This window comes from Lagopus muta, chromosome 9, assembly GCF_023343835.1.
Source record: "Lagopus muta isolate bLagMut1 chromosome 9, bLagMut1 primary, whole genome shotgun sequence".
Lineage (NCBI taxonomy): Eukaryota > Metazoa > Chordata > Aves > Galliformes > Phasianidae > Lagopus > Lagopus muta.
The window spans coordinates 20,301,730-20,321,432 of record NC_064441.1 but is presented as its reverse complement, the minus strand read 5'-3'; the positions used below and the strand labels follow the sequence as shown (position 1 = coordinate 20,321,432).

Sequence of the window (19,703 nt, the reverse complement as noted above, 5' to 3'; positions counted from 1 at the left end):
TGTATCTTAGTCCTTCAGCATTGAAGCAATGCCACTGCTGGTCTTTATGGACCAGCAAAAATACCATGAAATGGAAGCATCATAGAAAAGCACTGATGAAGAAAATTAAGCAAGTTCCCTTATTTGATGTAGCTATGCACAGTTTAATGCAGCGTTTTGCTGTAAGTGTGAAATCACTGTGAAACAATCCAGCCATTTGGAATAACTTGAGGAATCAGGCATGAAGAATGCCAGGCAATTCATACAGACAGAGATGCGATGTAAATACTCATATCCTTACTAGAAATAAAAACAATGCAAGGAATCGTAGAGAGCCATTTCTAAAAGAGGCATGGAAAGCGTTGGCAATGATGCTAAGAAGATGTATGTAATCAATACATGTTTCTATTCTCCAGCCCAGACTGCAGGATGCTCCGTTGGTGTACTGCCAGCGAAGCACTTGTCTGTCCGCTAGTGAAGTACGATGTTAAAAGCACCTGTGAAAGGTGGACACCTGAATGTCCAGCTTGGCCATGCAGGCTGCATCATCATCTTTTGAGAGAACTGGCTGAAAAAATGATCGTATCATAGAATCATGGAACGGCCTGGGTTGAAAAGAACCACAGAGATCATCTAGTTTCAATCCCCTGCTATGTGCAGGGTCAACAACCGCCAGACCGGGCTGCCCAGAGCCACATCCAGCCTGGCCTTGGATGCCTGCAGGGATGGGGCATCCACAGCCTCCTTGGGCAACCTGTTCCAGTGCCTCACCACCCTCTGGCTGAAAAACTTCCTCCTAATATCCAACCTGAACCTCCTCCGTCTCAGTCTAACACCATTCCCAAACGATGTGGCTATTTGGGCTGATATTGCTAAGTCTCCCAGAGCAGAGGAAAGCTCGGAAGGAAAGCAACATTGATGCGAAGAATGGCACTTGGGTGTTGTTTGCCGCAGCTAACTTCCTTGGTCCTTCACCTTCACCAGCCACAAATTCTCACAGATTTGGATGCAGACATGTTTGGTTATGGAATCATAGAATCATTAAGGCTGGAAAAGACCCCTCAGATCCCCAGGTCCAATCCCAGCCCACCCCACCATGCCCACTGCCTACGTCCCTCAGTGCCACATCCCCACAGCTCTGAGCACCTCCAGCTGACTGTTCCCACCTCCGTGTGCAGCTGTGCAGTGCCTCGCTGCTCTTTCTGAGAAGGAACGTTTCCTAACACCCAACCTGACCTCCCTCTCCTGGCACAAGGTGAGGCAGCCGCTTGTACCACGACCAGGTTGACGGCAGCGTGAAGGAACCCAGCCCGTCCTGGTCTGATCGCGATGCACTGCTGCACTGCAGATAAACCATGACCTGCACAAATCGCTCTGTGCCGTAAGTGGGCAAGACTGGAAACAGCCATCGCCGAGCCTAGGAGCAATGCCCCAGGTGGCACGCTTCTGCCCACGACAACCACCGCGGCCATCCAATGGCAGCTCTGGAGCCGAGCTGGGCCCGTCCCTCATTCCGGCGTCCCAGTTCTCGGGATTGGGGCACCCGCCGAGCTCGGCTCCTCTCCGCCAGCTCCGAGGCGCACCCCTCGGGGGCTGCCGACTCCTCAGCCGCCGTCCTCAGCGCCCGCCCCGCGCCTGCGCCAACACGGCGGCCGGAAGCGGCGGGGCGGCAGGAACGCGGCGGGAGCCCGGCGGGAGCGGCGCAGGTAGCGGCGGGCTGGGCGCGCCGGGGGCGGGCGGCGGGCAGGACGTGCGGCGGCTGAGGCGCTGCTCCGGGCCGGGGGGGGAAGCCGGGATGCGCGCCGGGAGCTGCCTCGTTGTAAGGCCGTAGCTGCCAGGTTGGCGCGCACGACAAAAAGAAGTTTAGCGCATTTAAGGAGCTGAAGTTACATGGCGGTGGTAGCCGGGGGTGCGGGCTGGCTCTGCCTGCCAGCGGCTTTGGGGCGTCCGCCGCACGCCGCCTCCTCTTAACGGGCGGGTAGAAGCGTTTGGGTACGTCTGCAGGCAGCCCCGAAGCGGATTATTGCTGAGGCAGCGCTGTGGCATAATCCCGTCTGGACAGAACGCTTCGGAGGCAGTCGGCACATCGGAACATCTCCGCACAGCTCCGGTGCCGTGCTGCCATCATCGGTTTTAACAAACGTCTGCCGTAGTTTTAGTGGTTTTATGGGGTCAGCCCCCGCTTCGTGGTCCCGATCGGTGGGGATGGAGGTGGTGCGAGCAACGTGCCCGCAGCGTAGTGCAAAGGAAGAGAAACGTGAGGAGAAAGTGGGGTGGGACCCATTGCCCTCCCCTCTCGTGGGAGTTCTGCTGCGTGACAGTGCTGAGGTCGCCTTTCTGCTCCGTGTTCCTTCCGTCCTCTAGTCGTACTGGCCTTACTCCTGTCTCGTTCTCAAAGCAGAACAGGAAAATAAAGAGAAATACTGCTCTCAGCAGCCATCCGGAGGTGCGTTTGGTTCTAATTCCAGCTATGTTTGAGCTGTGAAAGCTTACACTGCTTGGTAACCCTGTCAGTGAGGGTACAGTGTCAGGAGGGAAGGCTGTAGGTAACGTTGCGGCCGAGAAGGGCAGCTCTGTGCACCTCCTTCCCATCCTCCCGTTACCTCCTTTCATTGCCTCTCGATGTGAGTGCCTGCGTGGCTGCCCGGCTCCCTGCTGGCAGCGCTCGGCGCTGGGTGGAAGCGCAGTGAGCACAGGCTGTGTGTAAGCAGGAGCGGCAGGCCCGCCCAGCTGGGCACTGCTCGGATTCCAGGCTTTGCAGCAGCTTCTGAAAGTGTGCCCGAGGCTGCAGTTCCTTGGACAGGTGAGCTGCCCTCCTGGCTTTGCTTTTCCTTATTCTTCTTGCTTGAAACTGGAAAATCTTGTTCTCCGGTCCTGCTCGGTTTAGTTTAAGCTGTGCAGCGCTGTCTGCCTCCTTATTTCATCGTGGACCAGTATTCTCAGCCCCCTGGAGACCCACAAAAAGCAGTGTAGATGTTTTTAGTTTGTTTCCTGGCAAGCTCTACATTTGGGGCTGGACTGCGTTAGCATCAGAGCGCGAAGGGATGGAAATGCAGTACTGCAGAAGTATAAGCAATTTACCTGTAGTGATGATTACTAATAGGTGTTCCAGAATCATTGCTGAAACTGGTGTTCAGAACAGTAGAAATGAGAAAAAATAAATAAGTCACATTTAGATAAAGAAAACAGGTGGTAAAACAATGGGAATGGAATAAACAGGTAATTGCTCTGAATGGCTTTTGATTGGGATTTTGTTTGCAGAGCTGTTGGATACATCAGAATCTCTACTTGGAGTGAGAATATTAGCAGTAATTTATGTTGGAGGAATGCAAAGAATATTGCTGGGATCTAAATGTGTTGCACTAAGACGAAGAGCAGACTTTCTGCATGGAAACAAACATCAGCCTCCATGCTAATTGTATTATTTCTAAGTCAGTGGTGGTACAGCAGTTTGTAGATTTTATCCAGATATTTAGTGGGGAGTAAATGCTTTGCCTTGTGAAGTCCAAGAACTTTATGTAAGACTTGGTGGCAAAGTTTAATGGCAGGATGGCAGTGATAAAATGTTTTTTCCTGAGCTTCCAGAACTCCGTGTGCTTAGGTTGTAAATGACTTTTGCACTGTGGCGTCTGCCCTTCCTCCTGAACCTGTTCTGGAGTGCGTATCACAGTGCTTAGATCTCCTTTCCTGGGATTATTCACTTTTGGGTCCTCTATTAAAATTATTAGCTCTAAAACTTAACTGCTGTCCTTGTGGAGTTTATCTTTACGACTTCTCATAAAGAAGATAAATTGCCATTGATTATTCTTGGCTAGAAAAGATAGTGTAATTAGGCTCCTATATCCAATGCTCTAGGTGGGTCCCCACAGTACAGTGCTGAAGTTAAATATTTACTTGTGCACAGGACTTTGGTCTTGTGAAACCCTTATGAACATCAGTTGCTGCAGCCAGGAGGGAAGTACTTTGCCAAAGATAATGACAAGGAAGAACTCTCACCCTCCAGACTGGAGCAGTCTGTGCTCCCCAGCAGCTAACTGTCACCAGGAGGCTCAGCCTCTAGTGCCTCCTTACGTCCAAATTAGATAGAAATTAATTAAAACACCATTTCCAGATGAGTGTGAAATAAGAATATAAAAGGTGTTAGCTTTTTTGGTTTGTTTTTGCGTTGTGGTCTTAAAGCATCTGGTCGTATGCTGGTGTCCACTGTTGGTAGTCTCTGCTGCGTGGTGTGAGCAGGTAGTTGGGTTCTACCTCCACTCATGGGGAAATGAGTCTGCTTTTGTCACGTCTGGTTGGCTTTCTAATCTAACTCTTGTTTATACTTAAACATACCTTCAGCTGGAAGAAACTCTGTGTGCCTGTAAACCAGCTGTCAGGAGGCCCTGGCTCTTCCTTCCTTCCAGAAGCATAGAAAGCTTTTTGGTTTTAATATACATTGTAATTTGGAAAACGGCAACAACAACCAAACCAAGAAAAAAAGTATCCTTATTCCTGTAAGCGTTTGCTGTCAAGTATGAACTAAGCATACTTGCTTGGATGTTTTCAGTTTATGCTATGCCTCTTTCCTTGCTGTGGTGGGCTTTCTTGCAGAGGTCCAAAATGTCATTGGTAAACTGCTTTGAAAAGAGGAGAATTCCTCTGGAACTGATGAGATTAGATGTGTTCCTCGGCAATGTGACACGTCTCAGTCTTGAGTGCTTTGTTGTGGGCAGCCAGGCATGTGACACCAAGCACTGTATACAAGAGAACTCATTTCTCAAGCTAAGAGGCTTTGTAGGTAGGAGGCATCTCAGTCTTCCTTGTTTGCCCCATGGGGAATAGGATCTCCAGGTAATTAGGAGGGGGAAAAAAAAACCCACCATCAAAAAACTAACTACAGCTGAAAAGCTGAAAAGTCCTGCTTTTTATGGTGCTTCAGGTGAAGGAGTTTCTGCATGCTGCAGTGGTAAGATGTTTTGTGTTACTTGTAAAATAACTGATTCCTTGCATATGTTTTTGGTAACTCTGCTAGTTGTTTTTGCTTGCTAGAAGAAACGTTCTGTTTTAGCTGTAGCATTGTTCTGATAAGTCCTGCCTTTCTACTTGTTTTGAAACCTCTCCCTAGGTGTGATGGACAGGAGTTGCCTCCGGCACAGTCTGTGGCTGTTCTGCAATGTAGAGATGTCTGTGAAGAGCTTGAGGAGTAAAAGGCAGTTCAGTTTTTTAGCATTCCTGTTCTCTTTTACCTCTCTGTGAACTTGCTGTCAGGATATGGTTCATTTCAGGTGTGTTTATAGCACATTCTTAGTTTCAGAGTTGCACGGGCACTTAGCGTAACTGAGATCAGGATTTAGATTGAACTCCAGATGGTGATCAGAGGATTACTTGGAGAGCTGATTATGAGAGTTCTCTGTTTAAGTCTCATGTCTAACTGAATAGTTACATCACAAAGATTTCTCTTTAATGAGTCATCAGACAATTTAGTGGAAAAAAAACAACCACCACCTTCTAAACTATCCCATAAGCTGGTTTTTCCCTTAGCCCGTCTGGCTCTTATTGAGCTGTACCCCAGCACTTGCAGGCTGCTTTAATAGACATTCATTCCCTGACTCTGAGGATGACATCTATGATATCTTTGATGTCTGGATATCTTTTTCTCTGCATATGTGGCCCATGTTTATCCTTGTGTTCATCTACCAAGTGTGAATGTACCGCTGTGGTGTGAGCAGTGAACAAAGACCGTTGTCCATGGTGTGTTCCAAAGTGGAATCCACTGCATCTGTGTGCTATTTTTGGAGCTTCCTTAGCAGAGAAGGTGGCCAGCCTGTATGATTTTAGAGCCAAGCTAAGGGGAAAGCAGCAATGCAAGCAGCAAGTGGGTGAGAAAACGTTCTTTTTACTCCTTTTGTCTTGCCAGGAAACATCTTGTTCCCTTCTTCAGATTTGTGAACTGCGGCTACTCTTTTCTTAGCTCAACAGATTTGCCCATCAGCTTGCAGATAAAGGCCATTGCTCGTGGCATCTGCAGCTCTGGATGGCTGTGCTGGCACCACTCGTCAGGCTGCATTGTCACTGTCTTGTTGGTGCCTGGTACCGTGGCTGCCACAGCTCGGGCCTTTGCTCAGTGACTCTGCTGTGTTAGCTTAGCACTAACAGCAGTGATGTTCCCTCAGTTATCAGTGCCTGTCTCTGGATTGCTGGAGTGTTTCCTGAAGAGCGGTTTCCCACCGGTGCTGTGTATCCAGCTCTGTTGCTGGCTTCAGATCCACCAGGAGGTTAAATACTGCTGGGATAGTAGTGGTGTTGGGCTCCCATGCTGGCGGTGCCAAGGACCACAGCAGGCAGCAGCCTGATTTCCTTAGCATCGTTTGTTTTCTGCCTGTTTGCCTTATAACAACCAGACTTTCTTTGTGGCATTGCTCAGTGGCAGAGAGAGGATGTTTAAAAGTGTTTTTCAGTCATGGGGCTGCCTGGGAGGTTTCTTTTCATCCCTTCCTAAGCAAAGGTTAACATAGCAGCTGGATGACTAAGAGCGCTTTGACCTTCCTGATTCACTTACAAATGTAGTCCTTTTTTAATGGGTTATTGTACTTGAGGAATGCAAATGAGCTGTAGTTTCGATGTACCTGCCTATCAGTAAGGGGAGGAAGTAGTGCTGCCTGGTAACTGATTTGTTGTGTTTTTGTGAGGAGAGGCTCCTCCTGCAGCCTGCTCATCACGAGACTTTGGAAGTATTGGCTGCAAGCTAGATTATTTTTATGTTCAATCACCCATTGTTTTCTCCTGGGGGCAAGAGCTGCTGGGGAGGAATAATAGAAACTGTTGATGGGAGTGGTGTAATACAGTTATGTTTGGGAGCTCAGTGAGGTGACCAAGTAGAGAGTCAGCTGCAGGGGTTTGTACATCCGAGCCCAAACAGGCTGCTGCTGCTTGTGGTTCTGCAAAGCGTCATGTGTTGTGTTGTGTTGGGTCAGATTCCCTCCTGGCCAACAGATCCTGGGGCCTTCTGCCAGTTTTATGGGAGACCTGTATGGTTACAGCACCAAAAAACAGGTTAAATTTTGAATTAATATGTTGGATTGCACAGGCTGAGTGCTTGGTAGTTCTTAACCCTTAAACCAGTGTTCTCCAGTAGGGGACTGTCACTGTTACCAGGAAAAATGCTGGTAGGAAACCTGCCCAGCCAAAAAGGCCGATGTCCCCTTTTTGTGTTCACTGAGCTCAGTGCTTTTGACAGAGGTGACAATAATTCATACTCCTTATTTTTTTTTTTCCTGTTAAGTCATGCTTTCTCCTAGTTGCTCCTAAAGATTTCATTATGGTCTTCTTCAGAAACTTTGCATCTCCAAGGTGCGATTTACCACACTTGTGTATTGAGAGAAGAGTTTTTTGTTTAATTAGGGGATTACATCTTCCAGATACTCTTAGAAGTCATTACTGAGAGCAGGGCTATTGCCAGAGCTGCTTGGAGTTGCACTAGAGGCTTCCATGACCTTGTTTATGCTTTGTGGGATAAGTATGCCCCTTTGGCCCCTGGGCCAGATCAAATGATGCTGAGAGTTTTGATGAAGAACTCTTCCAAGTCTGATATCACTCAGAACAAACCTCTGTGTTCTTGGTGTAGTTACTGACCAAGCACTGAGACTTTGCAGAGTCATCCAGGAATGAAACTGCACTTTGTGGAGCTGTGCTGGGGTTACCATCTGCATGGAGGACTCTGGTGCTTGCTTCTGGATAGCTGTAAATGAGTAGCTCCAAGCAGGGCTTTGTGTTGTGTGCTCTAAGGGTTTCCTGGTGGGACAGCAGTGCTGCTTTTAAGTGGTTGGCATTCTGTAGTCTATCTTGTCTGTGTGACACACCGCTCTTGTTCTCACCTTAATGCTGGAGTTGGAAGAAAGAGCTGAGAGCTGGGGGTACACATACCAAACCTGCCTACCTGTGAGCCTGCTGAGAGGTGTGGGACTTGTCCAGCTGTGGCCAAAGGGGGTAAAAGCTCTTGGGAAGGTTGCATCTCCAGCATCTAGTGTAGCAGCACGTGCTAAGCAGGAGTTGCTGGGAAGTAGCTGTCTTTTCCTAGGCTTCTGGCTGCTGGGAACCTTGTGAATGTGACCTGAGTAAACTAGAACAGATGGAGGGTTTCACTGCCTTGGCTAGCTCTGTGACCTTTCATGGACACTGCAAAAGGGCAACCTACATAATAGCGATAACAGGAGCTGCAGGACACGCTGTGTTGAATTTTATCTGCCTAAATAGCTGCTAGTCCAATTCCATTAATGCTTGCATATTTAATAAACTTTTAATGTTGGATTTTAATGAGTTGGCAGTTATCTCTGAACATCCAGCTGCAGCTCTCACACGGTCTAGGAGGCTCTTGGATGCGGATATCTCTCACTTAAAGTCATGCAGCCTCTCCTTGGACAGCCAGCACTTGGCAGGCTGTAGCACGCTTTGATGTAGGTTGTGCTGATGTGCAGGAACACTGAACTTCATAATGTGGTTGGTGCCCTAAAGGGGGGCTTTTCAGGGGAGGAATCTTTAAAAAATCTTAATGTAAGAGAACGTGACCTTGGTTAATCTCACAGTGAACCATTTATGGAATTGGAATGATTCTTGCTAGCATTTGAATTACTTTGGTTGCAAAATAGGCTTGATATGGAATTTGTTTCCAGTGTGGTGTTTGCGTGTTTACAATCTGAATGTTTTGACTGTGTTTTGAGGCTCTTTTTCCAAACCTACATCAAAGTTTCGAAACCCCAAACAGGTGAAGTGCTCTTGTGTTGCGCAATTGGAATTGAGCATCCCTAACGAGGCCAAGGAGTCTAGTCTATTATTGAGGAAACCTAGGTGGAATTAAGTGGAGAAATTTGATGTCAGTACTTGGAGATAAACCCAAGCACAGCAAATAAATGGCACAAGTTGTAGGGATTGGAAGGGACCTCTGGAGCTCTGAACATCCCTGTTGCCCTCCACTGGACTCTGTGCAGCACTTTCCTGTCTGTCTGGCACTGGGAGCCCAGAATTGGGCACAGTGCTCCAGCTGTGGCCTCACCAGGGCAGAGCAGTGGGGAAGAACCTCCCTCAGCCCGCTGGGCACGCTCTGTGCTACGCACCCTGGGGTCCCATAGGCCTTCTTGGCCACGTGAGCACTCTGCTAGCCACCAGGACACCCAGATCCTTCTCTGGAGAGAAGCTATGTAAAATGGGTTGCCCAAGGAGGTTGTGGATGCCCCATCCCTGGCCAGGCTGGATGAGGCTCTGAGCAGCCTGGTCTGGTGGTTGGCGACCCTGCACATAGCAGAGGGTTGAAACTAGGTGAGCGTTGTGGTCCTTTTCAACTCAGACCATTGTATGATTCTATGAAAATGCGTCAGACAAAGTGAAAAGAGACCATCAGTAGTATGCTGTAATTCTCAGTTCTGGCACCAGTGTGACTTTAAAGTCACTTATAGACTCATAGAGTCATATATCCATTCATAACCTTCAGGGTAAATTCTCAGTATGCCACTGTAAAGCAGATAGTAAATGTGTAAACTGTGAGGGTCACAGGGGTAAAGCAAGGAGTCTTTACTGCTTCCTTTGAGATAAGTCAGCAGAGTTGTTCAGTAGCTGGATCTATCAGGTTGGTTTCAGGTGACCTTTCGGTGTGCCAGGCAAAAAGCAAGAAAAATGTAATGTTTATGTAATGCAGAATCATTTTCTGAGAGTGTGCTGTATTTTAAATTGAGATTCCTTTTATATCTTCAGAATACCCATTTCTGAGAGGAACAGCAAAGAAACATAAGTACAAAAACTGATGGACCACTACATCTTCCAAAATGAGCCTATTGATGCGTTTCTACTGGAAACTAGCATGTCTTGAAGGTGAGTAGGTTTTGCTTGTGACAGATGAGCTGTTTGATGTTTTGGAACTTGACCATCAGTCATCCCAAAGATAGTGTGCAGCTGCTTCTGTGGGAAGGCACAGCCCATGGAGGCATGCTTGTGAAGCGATGTGTTTTGCCATTGGAAGAAATATCTGGGAGGTAGGTGTACTTTCTACCATGTCAGTGAGTTATTGTTCATTTCCAAACTCTTGAAGAAAATGGAGTGCTTAGTGAAGGAGATGGAGTGTATGGGAACTGTTGAGTCACGGCCTGAGCAGCTGGTTGAACACCTGGGGAAAGAACCCAGTCAGCCCTGGGAGCACAGGTGAAGGCTTGGCTCCACCTCTCTTAGACCTCATTTAAGGGCTGACTGCCATAGGGGAAGGATCTCTGGTTGGAGATCCCTCCCTTGTGGAGTTTTCCCTCTGAGCCTTGATCCTCAGACTCAGGTGAGCACTTTCCCTTTTCCTTTTGACACCTCTCCATCATGCTAATCCCTTTGTCATTGCACCTCCTCTATCACCATTCCACCCCGTTGATCTTTCTGATTGTTACGTGGAGCATGGATAATTTTTGGAGGATGAGGGAGGGAGGTGTTTTACTTGTAGGATGGGAAAGTTAAGTTTGCAAGACAAACTTCAGATTGCTGAATGTATTAAATTAGATAAGGCTTCTTCAAATTCAGTTGCAGTCATACCTCAATTGATGTTATCATTGCTCAGAGCAGCTGAAGAAGAATGCCTGCTGTCAAGGATGGTAAATTAATTTCCCCAAAGTAAAGAACACAGTGCTTCAATGAAATGAAATCCATCTCATTTTGTAGAGCTTGTGGTATTTTTTAATGTTATTTCTGTGCTCAGCCCCTTAGGGCTGTAGGCAGTGACTGTACAGTGATATTTTAAAATCCTTTAACTCTAATAACAGAAATCAAAATAGGAAAAGTCACAAACAGTTAAGATTTAAAACATGGTGATTTAAACTTTACTGTCACTTTAATAAGGATATAAAAGAAGCCTTGAGTCCTTTGCATGTGTTTTGTGTGTGTCTGTGTGTGTGTGTGTGTGTGTGTATATATATATATATATATATATATATATATATATATGTGTATCTATATAGACTGTTTTTTCCAGCCTACACTTTCAAACTACACTAATCATTGAACTTGGAGTGCCCTGGTTGCTTTCCACATTATGCATCCCTTTTGTGTAAGGAGGCTGTGAATAGTTCTGTATTTGTATAATGATCTTCAGTTATTTTTGGAGGGAAGGATCTTTAAAGTTTGAACTATGAATTCTGCACCAATAACTATCTGTATATTAATATCTGAACATTAAAAAAATTGTTGTGACATTTGAGTGATTGCAGAAGTCAGTAATTACGCCTGATGCTGTTTGTGCATGCACGAAGGATGTTTAGAAGGTAAAATGTTATCTGTGAATCCTATTGCTAGAAAAATCTAGAGAACTGGGAACCTAGGAAACTTGGAAATATTTATTCTGGTGTGATCTGTACTTTTGTGTTTATGTAGATCAACAGAAACACCTGGTCTTCCTTGTGTTCTGTGTCTTCTGCTTTTGCATCTTGGTAGAAAGTGCAGTTTTCATCTCCAGAGAAAGATTGTGCAACAGTGAGGAAAGAGACTGAAAGGATGTTTTTCTTGCTACAAAGCTTCTTTGTTCTCCGAGGTCAGGAAGAGCTGAGCTTCCAGTCATTTCATAAGCTCTCCTGCTACCTGTTCACTAACCGTAGGTCAGTACACCTGAATGAATGGATTCTTCTCTGCATGAGTCATTAGGTAAATACCAGGTAGTGCTGGCATTTTGATACTGTCTGCTTTGAGTGCTCCAATTTCTTGCTTGTGGTTGACCAGCTAGTTTCTTACCTGCTATCACAACCCCAGCAGCTTTTCTCAGCACAGGATGTTCTCACGGTGCTGTGGTAGGGAGAGATCTCCATTGGTCCTCCTTGCTGTTCTGGCCTTGTTAGGGTATGTATTTTCAACAGTAGCTGGAAAAATATTTGGAGATGTTTCCATTAAAACAGTTGGTACTGATTGTTGGCTTTAAGCCTCCTCTTGATCAGAGGAGGCTGATCAGAGGCAGCATTGTGGTTAGCCAGATGGCCTGCAAGCTGGATCTGCTGTGTGTTCTGATTGCATCCCTCCTGTAGGATAGGGCACAGGAGGCAGTGCTTCTCTGACCTCCTCCCCTGGGAGTACCAGGGCATGCTGTGTTCAGAGCTGTCACTGCAGCAGGAGGTGTCAGCACTTTGTTCCTGCTTGACTGCCTCAAAGGATGGCTGATTGCTGCAGATAGGGCATTAGGACTGGAGAGCTGTGAGCCGTGCTTCTGCAGAGTGGCCTCAGCCAAGGGTGGCTGAGCACTGGTGCCATGTTACTGTCTCCTAGGAGAGGAGGTTTGCAGCTTACATGTGGGGGCAGAGCACTGGGAATATCTGCACTCATCAAGAAACTTTGCTGGGAGGGAGTAGGGCACGTGTTGCCCTCCAGCCTGTGCAGGTGCTCTAAGACTTGCTTGCATTTAGATATGGGATAACCATTCAGTTTTGATGAAGCTGTGGATTTATGCCCATTTTTTCATGTGAGTGAGACAGCAGCATGCTTCTGTCCTAAGAATAAGACCTTGCACAGACATGGGTCCTGGTTAGTTTCTGTCCTTTGTCTTTCTGTCCCTAACAGTATCACCTGTGGCCTTGTAGGAATTGCCTCAGTGTTTTTGGACTAAATTCTTTTCTCCCTGAGAGAAGCATTTGTTACCAATTTAATGTAAGCCTTGACCAAATATGAACAATCTGAACATGGGGCAAAGTCTCACAAACCAGATGATGCTGTCCAGCCAGAGTCCATTGCCATCCATCCGTACTTTCTCTGTCAGAGAGAACGTTTCCAGTGCTGGATGGATGAGTCCATTTTTGGGGGAGCTCTCAAGCCCAGCGGGTACTAAAGTTGTGAAGGAAAGCTGCATAAACCCTTAGACAGTCCATTGCTGCTACTGATGCTGTCTGCAGGGCACTGGTTATTCTCTTCAGCCAAGGGGAGCTATCCTAGCCATCACTAGAGATTGTTTTTGGAGATCTTAAGGATTTCATGTTATAAACTGGAATCGTAGTAGACACAATTGATTTATGGTACCAGTAGTGTAACAGCCTGAGACAAACACCAAGTTTCCTAGAGGAAGATCCATCAGACTCATCCCCACATTGAATTTATAGCTGCTGTCAACACTGGGGCAGTGAATTTGACAGCTTGGTTGGTAGATGTACACAGACTTTTTTGGATGCTTCATTTTGCTGTGTTGGGAGCTGTTTTGCTTCAGCGGGGTGTGAAGTATTGCTGCTGGGATCTGACAGCCTTCACTTAATGGTGAAGTGGGCTGCTCCATCAATATCTGCCTGAGACCTGATGCTCTTAGAGCTGATTTACACAGCCACTGCTCCTTGATTAGCTTTCTAAGAACAACACTTTAGGGCTCCCTGATCTGGGATCTCACAGTGCCAGTCTGCAGCCTGCTTTGGAGCATCCGGACTGATGGCCACAGTGTGTCTGCCTTCTATTAAGTTCTGCTATGAAGAAAATCCATTTTGGTTACCAGAGCACATTATGCTGTCATTTAGTTTGGGAGCTTTAGTAGCTGAAGTATCACATTGGATTGTTGCAGTGTTTTCCCCCAGCTTCCTGAATATAACAGTTCTATTCTTATGGTGTATATTTTTCCTATGTTTATACGTTGAGTGGATTTATTGAACAATGTTGGATTGCATTATGGCTATGTGTACGTATGTGTGATGCTACATAAGTGTGAGAGAAGTGCAGCTTTTTTACTTTGTTGTAAATTTGCCAGCTAGCATTATTTGTCTGCGTGTTGTCTTATCAAATCAGAAGATATTGTTTCTCCAGAACATTTGCACTCGCCATCTTAAAATATAATTACATTTCTATTAAACTGACGTGTTTACTCAACGCTGCTGAGTAAAGGACAAGTTTAGTGTTGTTAATAAGGTACTTGGTTTGTTTAACATCTGACTCTGTCTCCATTTCCTGGTGCACGAGCACTGCAGTACAGCCTGTATTGAGATAACCGTGTCGGGAGAGGTGCTCAAGTCTTCTGCTCACATATGTGTTCCCACACTTTATTTTTCCTTGAAATCTAGCTGCTATCTTCGAGTTGATGGATCTTTTTAATCTCGGGCAAAAAGGAGCTCTGGTTTTATCTCTTAAATTAAGCAACGTTGATAAAAGCAGCCAGGTTATGCCAGAGTCAACGCGATGGTAATAAATTCCTTCCGTGCTTTCTTCAGCCACAGTGAAAATGGAAAGGGCTAAATTTACTGCTGTTCTCCAGGCCTCTTTGTACAGTGCAGGAGAAAATTTAGCCATTTTGACCTTCCTCTGACACGTGTAGTCAGTGAAGATGAGGGCAGAGAAAGCCTTCATCGAAATAAATGAAGTGGATGCTGGGCTTTCTGACATTGTTATTAATGCACTCCCGTGTGCTGCAATTAAAGTGGAAGCCTGCAAGGCCAAGTGCAGGCAGTCTCAGCTGCTGTTTCATACAGCAGCACATCCCTTGGTTTTATGCTGTTTCTGTTTTTAAAGCTCTCTGTCCCCGAGGTTCTATGGTAGTAGCTGTGGATGAGATGCATGCTCGCTGATGCAAAGGGTGCACAAGCTTGTTGTACTATGTGTGCACTAACTGCAAGGAAAGTGGTGAGAGCTCCCAGTTGCAAACCCTCCCCTGGGTTTGTTATGCTGACCTGGTCTTGATTCCAGCAAGGACAGTGAATTTGTTGTCCCAGTGGTGTAGAGAAGGTGATGAGGTGACAGCTTGAGGTGCAGGGATTCCTGCTAGTGGCAGGGATGTGGGGACCTGCTGCTGGCAGCCCTCATGGGGCTTATTGGTTATAGCAGTCCCTGTATTTGCCCTGTCCTGCATGGGTCTCAGCCTTCAGCCAGCTGTTTCTAGCATCAGAGTGGCCAAGTGCACACTGCAAAATGAGCTGGTGTTGAATTCCTTGCTTGTCAGTGGGGAAGTACTGTACTCTGAGCACCAAAACTGAGTGGTGAGCTTATGTCCAAGCGGGTTCTTTCAGGTGCAGACTCTGGACAATTGAAACCAGCCTGAGAGAAGAGTTGCAAAACCTGGCCCATGTGCTCAAAGGAGAGGTTGTCTGGGTGCACTTTTCTTACAGGAGGTAGCAATGCATGTCCCTAGCAAGCTGTCTCTTGCAGTTAAATATTGGCAATTTATGGGAAGTGACATCTGAAAAAATGCAGGTGATTTGCTTGCTTATAGCGCATTGAAAACAACTTCATTTTGTTGTTCAGCATCAGAAATGACAAAGCTGTGCAGTAGAATTAGGATATATGCCACAAAGGTTTTTGTTTTGACTTGCTCTGAAAAGAGCTCCTATCCTCAATGGTACTGAGGTTTGCAAACTGCTCTGCTATGGGTGAACCCAATTCTGCAGAAATACTTTGTACCCATAGGAAAAATAAAAGGGCAGTGACACTGGTGTTGGATAATACAAAGTTAAGGTCTGCTTACATATCCATCTCTTTGTCTTACTAGGACCTCTCAGGAAGAATGCTGTCACACAAACATCATCATGCATAGCTACAAACAGAACTTTCTCAGTTTTGTTCATGCTGGAGTATTTCTGTGCAAAAAGAAAGTGGATATATGTAGCAGTGAATGCAATGGCTACAGACACATCTGGTAAAACTGGGTGGTTATATTAAACTATGAATTGAAGGGAACATTAGAATGGTTGCCTGAGGCTCCAGTGTGACTTTTTTGTGCTCTGGATGGTTAATATGGAATAGCCGCGCTGTTAGGACAGAGGAGCCCGGAATAATTTTCCTTGTCCTAGTTAAGTCAAGAACTATTAGAGCAGTGGAAATAAGGTTTCAACAAGAGGAGGAAAAGGGGTGAGGGAAGCGTCAGCTCTCACTCTTACTAGTTAGAGGGAAAAGCACACAGCGGCAGCAGAAGTCAGAACTGCAAGAGGTGTGAGGAGCAGTTACTACTGAAAACAGAAGTTAGACTAACGATGAATGGATTAGGAATTATTTTCACTCTTTCTGGTGCTTAAAAAGAAGAAGAGCAAACTGCGTGCAAATGTGTGGTAGGACAGGGAGGGCAGACGGATGTGCTCTTCTGACCTGTGTGTTTGTCAGGGAAGGGTTCTTCTCAGTTCCTGACAGCTGGGTGTTGTGGTTTAACCCAGCATCACCCCATCGTTCCCTCACTACTCCCTTCCCAGTAGGATGGGGAAGAGAATAAAAAAAACTCAGAGTGGAACTCGTGAGTTGAGATAAAACTACCAAGGCAGAAAAGGAAGAAGATAGTAATTATGACATATATGTATATGAATGTGTACAAAAGTGATGCACAAGCAATGGCTCACCACCCCCTGACTGATGCCCAGTTAGCCCCCGAGCAGCGGAAGAGTGAGAGATGAACTCTCATCCTCTTCATATGGAATGGAATATCCCTTTGGCCAGCTTAAGTCAGCTGTCTTAATTCTCTTTGTTCCCTCCCAGCCCTTTGCTGCAGACAGCCTGGGCTCTGTACACTGCTGCTTAGCAGCAGCTACAAACATCCTTGTGGCAGCAACGTTGTTTTTCTCCTAGAACCTAAGCATAGCATCATACCAGATACTCTAAAGAAAACAGTTCCAGCCCATCTGAAACTAAGATGCTGAGCCACTCAGGGTCATTCCTGTCCCATCCAGTACCAGCATAGCACCTGGCTTCCACAGAGGACCTGCAGTGGTGGTGTTTTCTCAGTGCTGGGAGCAGAAAAGGGACAGCAGCTGAGAAATACTGGTAAATAACCTCAACTGTCTGGTGATACTGAGCTGTTGGAGAAGTGATGGCAAGCACTTTTCAACATAACTTTTTCACCTCCTTTTCCTAAGGCATGCTTTTCCCTGTAGTGTTTCTGTAGTGTTTCTGTAATGCCTTCTGGTGATGCATGCAGGAAGGAACCTGATCAACTTGTTACTTACACAGAGGAGGAAAGGAGACAAGCCCAGAGGGGAGGCAGAAGTGAGCATTAAACGTTCTTCATGGCTCGCTCTTTTAATGATCTGAAGACAATTATCATTTGTGTCATCTGAAATGATTTTCACAAAGCATAAGGTAGAAAAGTGGTACCTGTATTAGATACTTAGTGTCTGCAGTCGAAGTCTTACTTTGTGGCTGTATCTTGATTACCTTTGTTACCTTGGGCACTTGACGGGGGAAGAAAGCCACATTGTTTTGATTGCTTCATATTTCCAAGATACTTTTCTTTTTGAGGGGAAAGATTTCCTGAGCTTTGTTCGACCTCTGAAGCAGAATTTGGTCTTTCTGGGAATTGTGTGAGAGCAGATGATTGCCTGGAGCAAGAGAATACATACTGAAACTGCAGTAGCAAAGACCTTGATTTCAAAGGCCACCTTCTGCTGCTCTGCTTCTCTTCAGCCCTAAAGTTCACCAGGTTACAAACTCTGCTTGTCATCTTCCTATACAATGGGTAGCAGCTCTGCAGAAAATGAGCAGAATGGTTTCTCAGGGGTTGCTTCATGCTTACATCCCAGCCAGCAGTCTCCTCCTGTGGAAACCTTGCTGTAGTCTTCAGAAGACATACTGAGTTGTCTTTTGGCCTTTCTGGATTCTGCCTTTACTACTTCATCTTTTGGGGGCCAGTCAGTAAATCCATGTCAACATGCAGCTTTTGACCTTCAGGTTTGCAACCCAGCTAACACAGATACTTGGTAGGAGTTGAATATTCAGTAACAGAACTTCAACTGTTTTGTCCACAAATTGTTATGTATCGATCAGCTTATGCAAAGGATTTCTTATGAAAGGCTAAACAAGCTACTGGGTGTTATTGATTGAAGGAAATGGGGAAAATATGTGATATTCTTTATTGATGTGGCTGAGCCTTTGTGCTTGTTAAGCAGTGCTCTGTGTATGTATTTTCTGTTCATGTTTTGTGTTTATTTTATTTAGTGAGATCAGTCAGAAATACCTTGACAGCATGCTTGTGTTTCTGGAGTAAGCTCTGTTGAAAGGAAAATCCTAATCAGCATCACTGTGCACAGGTCTGCAGATGTTTTGGTGACGTTCCCTTCTGTGATACTGTTAAGCTTTGAACGTGAGACACAAAGGGCAGAGCACGTTCTCAGTCGTTTTGCTTTTAAGTAGTTTTGCTAGTTGAGTAGAACTGTTCTAAAATGTTTTTTCCCTTTCAACTTAAACACAAACTCAAGAATCCCGTGGGTGTTTCAAGACTATGGCTCTTTCAAGACTATCCAGGATCAGCAGTTGCAGTATATGCAAGGTGCAGTCATTTTTTGTGTTTTGTTCTGTCTGCTGTTTGGCACAAGAGAGACTCCCCTGGCCCCCAACTGCTGCCAACAATTACAGTCACTTACCAGTCCCCAGCGGGAATAACTGTTTTCAGCCAATATTTACAGCCTGTTCTGTGCTGGAAGAATGGAGCTGCTGCTGCTATTGTGAGTTGGAGATGTAGGGAGGCTTCCTTTCGGCTCTTCAGTAAGAAATAAGATGTAAACTACAGCTCTGGTAATGACTGTTAACTTTATTAGTGCCCAAGAAGCACTGCAGAAGATGTTGCATAGCTGCAGGCTTCCCCAGCTCCAACTAATTAGTGTATCTGTGTCTTCTGGGACTGAGTGCTGATCTAGGGGTCACTGTGGTCACCTTGAGCTTGGTCTAGAAGGATCCTCCATACATTTGTACATCACAAAGCACGACTGAAGCCAGGGCTCCAGGAGGTGTTCTGTGAGCTGGTTGGTGAGGTGCTTCTTTGGGATGTGTCTCTTCTGCAGCCTCTGTATGAAGGCAGGATCATTAACCAATGTTTGATGAGATACAGAAAAAGCTCTTTAATTTGCTGAGTGCCTTTTATCTTATTTTAAGAGTTTCTCAAAAGCAAGTAGCATGCTTGTCTCACAAGGACGTTGCAATTACAGTATAATCATATTGTAATGTGCCAATATAAAGATTTATTGTTTCCTGTCACTTGAACAGCACGGCACACCAGTGTTTTGTTGTCATCCATATCTTTTTAGCATCAGATCTGGCCTCTTTATCCACATGCCTGCAAAGGTGGCTGTTCTATAGGAAGAAGAGTCATTGGCTTTTGGGAAGCTGGAAGTTCAAAGCAGCCAGCAGTGAAAATTGAGGTCCTGCTGTCTCAGCAGTAGTGTGTTCCTATTTGAGGTGTGTGTGGAAGACATTAGATGCTGTCTTGGCTTTGCAAGCTTACTGCCAGCAGCTAATTGCAGTGAAAAAGAGGCTTCTGATGTGGGTGTGCTCACAGCACTTAATTTTCTCTCTGTAGGTTAATTGTGGTTTTGCTGTCGGTTTCTGTACCTTCAGCTTTTTTCACTACCACAGGAGAGAAAAAATCTACTGGTCGAGTGTGCTTCTGAAATGCATGGTCACTTTCTAAACCGTACTCCCAGTCTTGAGGAGAGTGCAAAATAAGAGGGTATTAGTGTATGTTCTTTGACATCCAGTCATACTTTCAAAAGGGAAAATGTGTGCACTCTTTACTGACCTGCACTCCTTGTATGGAGGATTTCCAAAGGCTGGACAGCTTTCCATAGATTTGGTAGCATTCGTAGTTTATTACTTTCTAGCTTGCCAACAGTGAGAAGCGTTAGTTGAGGTGAGAAGGATATAAACAAGGAAGGGAATGGGCTCTTCTCTGACAACAGAGGGGGGAGAAGCAGATAATGATGTTTAGGTTATGGTCCGGGAGAGGTGAAAGCTAGAAAAGGAAGAAAAGTGGAGGTAGAGGTCTCCATAGTGGTCAGGGAATGCATCCATTTTCAGATAAGCAA

The 19,703-nt window shown here is 45.8% G+C and overlaps 1 protein-coding gene across 6 annotated transcripts in view; it reads left to right on the top strand.

The window, feature by feature from the left end:
* The first annotated feature begins 1,279 nt into the window (after window positions 1-1,279).
* The window catches only part of MAP3K13 (mitogen-activated protein kinase kinase kinase 13), a 63,571-nt gene continuing 45,147 nt past the window's right edge, over window positions 1,280-19,703 (top strand). The window contains exons 1-2 of one of the 6 annotated variants that reach the window (XM_048954771.1): window positions 1,280-1,685; window positions 9,703-9,819. The gene's annotated coding sequence lies outside the window, so the exon portion shown is untranslated. Of the gene's footprint in view, window positions 1,686-1,871; window positions 2,783-9,702; window positions 9,820-10,202; window positions 10,271-19,703 lie in introns of those variants that run through there. The other 5 variants (XM_048954773.1, XM_048954772.1, XM_048954776.1 and 2 more) reach the window with 5 other exon arrangements.